General features: G+C 40.0%; 1 protein-coding gene across 5 annotated transcripts in view; it reads left to right on the top strand.

Moving 5' to 3' along the window:
• Positions 1–7,810, top strand: part of ANKS1B (ankyrin repeat and sterile alpha motif domain containing 1B) — a 1,278,065-nt gene that overhangs the window by 15,271 nt on the left and 1,254,984 nt on the right. The window lies entirely within an intron of this gene.

Below are 7,810 nucleotides of genomic sequence, written 5' to 3'. Positions count from 1 at the left end.
TAATAAGACCCTGTTTCTACAGAAAATAAAAAAAAATAAAAATAGCTGGGTGTGACAGTGCATACCTATAGTCCTAGCTACTCAGGGGGATGAGGTAGAAGCATTGCTTGAGCCCAGGAGTTCAACAGTGAGCTATGATCATGCCACTGTATTCCAGCCTGTGCAAAAAGAAAAAATCTGAACCAACACAACCCCCACAAAAACCCAGTGTGGAATTTTTTACCCCCAAATTTTTAGGTGCTTGATATTGTCTAACTTCTGTTGTCTTCAAAGGTATTTTAATAACTTGTCCATCCCATGTTTCCAGATGGGCGAGTGTGTCAGTTCTTGTGTTGCTATAAAGAAATACCTGAGGCTGGATAATTTATAAAGAAAAGAGGCTTAATTGACTCAGGGTTCTGCAGACTGTACTGGAAGGATGGTGCGGCATCTGCTTCAGGTGAGGCCTCAGGAAGCTTCCAGTCATGGCAGAAAGCAAAGGGGAGCCGGTGTATAAAATGGTGAGACCGGGAGCAAGAGAGAGAGCGGGGAGGTGCCACACACTTTTAAACAACCAGATTTCGTGTAAATTCGGAGAACTCACTCATCACCAAGGGGATGCTGTTAAGCTGTTCATGAGGGATCCACTCGCATGATCCAAGCACCTCCCACCAGACCCCACCTCCAACACTGGGAACCACATTTCAGTATGAGATTTGGAGGGGACAAACATCTAAACCATGTACGTGGGATTTATTTGTCCTCATTCCTTTCACACAAAGAAGGAAAGTACAGTGTTCACCACAGCCTTTATTTATTTATTTATTTATTTATTTATTTATTGAGACAGAGGCTCGCTCTTTTGCCCAGGCTGGAGTGCAGTGGCATGATCTTGGCTCACTGCAAGCTCCGCCTCCCGGGTTCATGCCATTCTCCTGCCTCAGTCTCCTCAGTAGCTGGGACTACAGGTGCCCGCCACCAGGCCCGGCTAATTTTTTTTGTATTTTTAGTAGAGACAGGGTTTCACCGTGTTAGCCAGGATGGTCTCGTTTTCCTGACCTCGTGATCCGTCCGTCTTGGCCTCCCAAAGTGCTGGGATTACAGGCGTCAGCCACCACTCCCGGCCCGCAGCCCTCATTTATGATCCATCTTTTTCAGGCCAATAAATCTGAGCCTGTCGTTTTTAACTGAGCTCATTATTAATTCAGGGACTTTTGTCAACTCTAGTGTTAGGCCGTGTAGAAAAACTGGGGAACCAGGCAGTTTGTCCTTAGACCTTTCTCACCCCGTCTTCCTGTGCCCTTATGTCCCTTTGCTTAGCCTTTCTTCCTTTCATGGTTCTAAGGCATTCTTTGGTTTCTTCTACCCAAAACTCAGAAGTCTCATAATTTAGTTTTATCCTGTACCAATAAGAAGCTTTCCTATGTGGCATTTTATTCCCTTATACCATAGATCTCCATTTTTCTTTTTTCTTTTTCTTTTTCTTTTTTTTTGGGACAGAGTTTCGCCCTTGTCACCCAGGCTGGAGTGCAGTGGTGTGATCTCGGCTCACTGCAACCTCCGCCTCCTGGGTTCAAGAGATTCTCCTGCCTCAGCCTCCAGAGTAGCTGGGACTACAGGCACCCACCACCATGCCCAGCTAATTTTTGTATTTTTAGTAGAGACGGCGTTTCACCATGTTGGCCAAGATGTTCTCGATCTCCTGACCTTGTGATCCGCCCGCCTCAGCCTCCCAAAAGTGCTGGGATTACAGGCGTGAGCCACTGCGCCCGGTTCTATTTTTCAGAATAGTAAATTACATAGTGAAAGAAGAAGCAGAATGTAATGGAGTGACTTGTACTTGTAATCCCTGTGACTTGGGAGGCTGAGGCGGGAGGATTGCTTGAGCCCAGGAGTTTGAGGCTGCTGTGAACTATGATTACACCACTGCACTCCAGCCTGGGTAACAGAGCAAGACCCAATCTCTAAGAAAAGAAAAAAGAAAACTGTAATGGAAAAATTCTGAGTCTTGAGTTTGAATGCAGACTCTGCCATTGAAAGGACATTTGGCGTTATGCAGGTGATTTAACTTCTTTGGGCTTCAGTTTCCTTATTTATAAAGTGGAGGTGATAACATCTATCTTGTAGAGTTGGAATGGTTAAAGATAATTTATATAAAATATCTATCACAGTGCCTGTTACACAGGAGGAAATAAAATGCTTATTTTTATTACTAAGCATTAATATCTATGCAATAAATAATTTAGATATTCAATAAATTATTCATAATTATAAATCATAATTATATATTTCATGAGTATCTTTTATGGAATGGGGAACTCTGCAATATTTGCATTATAATAAGTCATTTGTTTATCTACACTGTCTTAACCTAAATCTTTAATGGTGTAACTATAGGCACCAAGACAGGCCATAGGGAGTGATACTACTTGGCCAATCTTCCTCTGATCCCAGAGGCAGAGGACTGTTTTTTTCCTCTTGCTTTTAGGAGTGGTACTGGTCACCAAAGATTTAGTATTTGTTTTCTATCTTGTACATTCCTCACAAAGATAATTTGAACAGAAAAAAATTGTGTTCCACGGAAGTTGTATGTGCTGTGCTGTAATCCATGAGATTAATGGGTTCCTAGTAAGCCTGTCATTACTATTTTCTCCTTTTTAAAAGCATTAAAATATTTTGAGACATATTTTTATGGTGTGCAAATATTTTGAGGTGTACACCATGCATTTAGTATAGTGATGGTGCTTTGGAGGCTGGAAAATAGACTCTTCTCTCTTGGCCCTTACAAAAATCATTTACATGAGATAATAGCTAACTGTACAGTAGTATCTAATTTTACTAGGGCACAAAAACTCACAAATTTAGCTTTTTCTTTTGAGCAGTCTAGTGTCAGCATTTGGCTCTCATCTCCCATTATACATCAGATCTAAATCTGACCATGAGTCAGGTTCAGGTAATTCTTTAATGTTTGGAGGTAGAACTACATACTGTCAGATATTTTTATTTTTAAAATTAAAATTTATTTTGAAATAATCACATATTATGGAAAATCTGGAAATACAGTTTAAATAACCCTTTTTTTAAAGGGACAACCATTTGTAAGTAAGTTGTCAACCTAATCACCCCGGAATACTTTAGTTTGTATTTCCTACAGACCAGGACATTCTTCGACATAACCACAATACAGTCACTAAAATCAGAAAATTAACTTTGTCACATTACAACCATTTATTTCTCAGATCCCATTCAAGTTTTGCCAACTGTCCCAATAATGTCTTTATTGGGATCCAGTTCAAAATCAGGTACTGCATTTAGTTGTCACACCTCCTTAATCTTCTTGAGTGTGAATAATTTCTCAGTCTTTCTTTGACTTTTGTGATCTTGACACAAAGACAATAAGCCAGTTATTTTATAAGGTGTCCCTCACTTTGGGTTTACCTGCTGTTTTCTTATTATTACATTCAGGTTATGCACTTTTTTTGTTGTTGATGTTTGGTTGTTTTTGGAGATGCAGTCTCACTTTGTTGCCCAGACTGGAGTGCAGTGGCGCAATTTTGGCTCACTGCAACCTCTGCCTCCTGGGTTCATGCGATTCTTGTGCCTCAGCCTCCTGAGTAGCTGGGACTACAAATATGCGCCTAATTTTTGTATTTTTAGTAGAGATGGGATTTTGCCATGTTGACCAGGCTGGTCTCAAACTCCTGACCTCAAGTGATCTGCCCTCCTCGGCCTCCCAAAGTGCTGGGATTATGGGCGTGAGCCACCGTGCCTGGCCCAGCTTGTGCACCTTTGGTGGGAATGCCACAGAGGGATGCTCTGTTCTTTTCATTGTATCCTATCAGGTGGCATGGGATTTGATCTGTCCCATTGCTGATAATATTCATTTTAATCACTTGCTTATGATGGTGGTTGTCAAACTTCTATATATATAATTACCTTTTTCCCCCTTTAATAACTATTTTGTGTGGAGGTACATTTATGCAGATATCCCATTCCTCATCAAACTTTCTTTTATTCATTTATTTATATCAGTGTGGACTCATGGTTTGCTATTTTATTGCCTAGGTTATAATGCATTGCTGTCATTATTAATTTGATGCTTAAATTATCTCAGACTTAGTAGGATCCCTTTTAGGCTGACTTTTTTTTTTGAGCCATTCCTTGAGCATTTCCTTGCTTTTGGCATCATAAAATGTTCCAGGACTCATCTTTTCCTGCCTTAGCCCTGGAATCAACCTTTTCTCCGAGTGGCCTGGTTCCTTTTATTGGAAAGTGGGCCATTAGAAGCTAAGATTTGGGTATTTGTTATGCTCATGGCTTTTGGAGTGTCATATCTCCCAGATCCTCTCAGCCAGGGAGTGAATATATTCACATCACTGTGTACACATATTTACATCTCTATAGTTATTAAAAATATGAGTTTATTGTAACTTCCTTCATCCTTCTCTAGTCTGGCTTCTGTTATCTTTGTATATACGCTTATTTGATAAGTCATCTTATATGCTATCAATCTCCTCTCCACTATCATCCCCTCCCTTCTGTTAATGTCCTCCTTTTCCCTCTTAGGCTCTGTCACCCCACACTAGGCTGTTCTTCTGCAGAGACACCTCTTCACCCTTTTCAGATCTGACTCTCTGTGCTGGTCTGAACCTACAGGGGAATAATCTTTTCATCCTGCTTGGGCTCTAATCCCCCTGCACTAGGTCACCCTTGCAGATGGATACCCTCTCATTCTGTTTGGATACTGACATCCCATGCTGGGGTGTTCCCCTCTGCCATCACCACATGGGCACCCTCTTCACCCTGCATGGGTTCTAACCCTCTCATATCATGCTAGAGGGGATGCCCTCTCACTTAGGCTATGGTACCCCACACTAGGCCTCCCCCAATATGGACACACCTCCTACCATTCCACTGTGCCTTCCATCTTTCCTCTGACGTGTACACCTACCTTTCTGTGTGTTACTTAATAGCGTAGGAACTGAATTTTTCAGGAAGAGAAGGGAAATGAGAAGGAAGGAAAAGAGGAATAGGGAGTGGAAGAGAAAGTGGAGGAGGAGAGTAACATAATGCTCTTCTTTTTATCTACGGTGATGATAATCGTAATATCTCTTGCAAAGTCAGCATTGGCTGTACCTTGTATTGGAAGAAAATTGGGCAATTAATAATTTTAGGTAACATCAGATTATGACCAAAGCATGAGCACTGTGTGGCAGTTCTCGTGGATACTGTTTCTCCTTGCACTTTGGAGGAGAGATGATGATAATTTGATAGGCTGGTCAGCACTTTGCTTTCTTTAATGGGCTTTTATTTCATGTATATTGTTGTGGACATGTAGTAGTAGGCCTCCAGAATGAGAGACAGAAAATCTTTATATTTTTTTTGCTGTTTAACTGAAGGTCTTTATCATAATTGTCAGCAAAGTGCATTCTCAAGAATTTTAGTAAGATGATGATAATGCTGAAAAAGAGTTATAAAAGAACTGAGATATTAACTGTCATTCACTAAAGAAGTTGAGTTTGCAGAATTTGATAGAGATAAGGATTTCAGCAAGTAGGTTTTTCTTGTTATATGATATTCCCACTATGATTTTTAAAATGTCATAAAATATGTCTGGAAATTGACACAAGTATATTTTAAAATATGACACATCTGCACAGGTCTTATAAAAATGATTACTGCTTCAAATGAACCAGGACAGTAAGTAATTCGTACTGGTGATTTCCCAAACTTTAAGTTACTATCAGAAAACTATAATTCCTAGAAATAAATCTAAGCGAAGAAACGTCTAGGAAGCTCTTTAGTAAACATTTGCTATAGCCAAAAAAATACTATCACTATTTGCAAAGAAATGGGAAAAATAGTTGGAAGTATTGCAGAAATAATTCATTGCAGTTACATTCCGTACTTTAAAAGATCATTCAGCTTTGCATGCCACATTTAAGAAAAAATAAACAGCAGGCACTATCACCAGTTCCTGCTCTCCTTCCCTAGGTTTGGGAAAACAAACTCAATGGAAAGATGATCTGAATTTTAGTTTTACTACCTTAAGAAGAGAACTCTTGACAGATGGGATCTAATTAAACTAAAGAGCTTCTGCACAATGAAAGAAACTATCGTCGGAGTGAACAGGCAGCCTACAGAATGGGAGAAAATTTTTGCGATCTACGCATCTGACAAAGGTCTAATAGCCAGAATTTACAAGGAACTTATACAAATTTACAAGAAAAAACCCCATCAGAAAGTGGGCAAAGGATTACATTTATTGATTTGTGTATATTGAACCAGCCTTGCATCCCAGGGATGAAGCCCACTTGATCATGGTGGATAAGCTTTTTGATGTGCTGCTGGATTTGATTTGCCAGTATTTTATTGAGGATTTTTGCATCAATGTTCATCAAGGATATTGGTCTAAAATTCTCTTTTTTGGTTGTGTCTCTGCCCGGCTTTGGTATCAGGATGACGCTGGCCTCATAAAATGAGTTAGGGAGGAGTCCGTCTTTTTCTATTGATTGGAATAGTTTCAGAAGGAATGGTACCAGTTCCTCCTTGTACCTCTGGTAGAATTCGGCTGTGAATCCATCTGGTCCTGGACTCTTTTTGGTTGGTAAGCTATTGATTATTGCCACAATTTCAGCTCCTGTTATTGGTCTATTCAGAGATTCAACTTCTTCCTGGTTTAGTCTTGGGAGAGTGGTGTATGTGTCGAGGAATTTATCCATTTCTTCTAGATTTTCTAGTTTATTTGCATAGAGGTGTTTGTAGTATTCTCTGATGGTAGTTTGTATTTCTGTGGGATCGGTGGTGATATCCCCTTTATCATTTTTTATTGCGTCTATTTGATTCTTCTCTCTTTTCTTCTTTATTAGTCTTGCTAGCGGTCTATCAATTTTGTTGATCCTTTCAAAAAACCAGCTCCTGGATTCATTAATTTTTTGGAGGGTTTTTTGTGTCTGTATTTCCTTCAGTTCTGCTCTGATTTTAGTTATTTCTTGCCTTCTGCTAGCTTTTGAATGTGTTTGCTCTTGCTTTTCTAGTTCTTTTAATTGTGATGTTAGGGTGTCAATTTTGGATCTTTCCTGCTTTCTCTTGTGGGCATTTAGTGCTAGAAATTTACCTCTACACGCTGCTTTGAATGCGTCCCACAGATTCTGGTATGTTGTGTCTTTGTTCTCGTTGGTTTCAAAGAACATCTTTATTTCTGCCTTCATTTCGTTATGTACCCAGTAGTCATTCAGGAGCAGGTTGTTCAGTTTCCATGTAGTTGAGTGGTTTTGAGTGAGATTCTTAATCCTGAGTTCTAGCTTGATTGCACTGTGATCTGAGAGATAGTTTGTTATAATTTCTGTTCTTTTACATTTGCTGAGGAGAGCTTTACTTCCAAGTATGTGGTCAATTTTGGAATAGGTGTGGTGTGATGCTGAAAAAAATGTATATTCTGTTGATTTGGGGTGGAGAGTTCTGTAGATGTCTATTAGGTCCACTTGGTGCAGAGCTGAGTTCAATTCCTGGGTATCCTTGTTGACTTTCTGTCTCGTTGATCTGTCTAATGTTGACAGTGGGGTGTTAAAGTGTCCCATGAAAAAATGCTCACCATCACTGCCCGTCAGAGAAATGCGAACCAAAACCACAATGAGATACCATCTCACACCAGTTAGAATGGCAATCATTAAAAAGTCAGGAAACAACAGGTGCTGGAGAGGATGTGGAGAAATAGGAACACTTTTACACTGTTGGTGGGACTGTAAACTAGTTCAACCATTGTGGAAGTCAGTGTGGCGATTCCTCGGGGATCTAGAACTAGAAATACCATTTGACCCAACCGTGCCAT

Source organism: Pongo abelii, chromosome 10 (assembly GCF_028885655.2).
Source record: "Pongo abelii isolate AG06213 chromosome 10, NHGRI_mPonAbe1-v2.0_pri, whole genome shotgun sequence".
In the NCBI taxonomy this organism is placed as follows: Eukaryota; Metazoa; Chordata; class Mammalia; order Primates; family Hominidae; genus Pongo; species Pongo abelii.
This window is presented reverse-complemented; position numbering and strand designations above follow the sequence as displayed.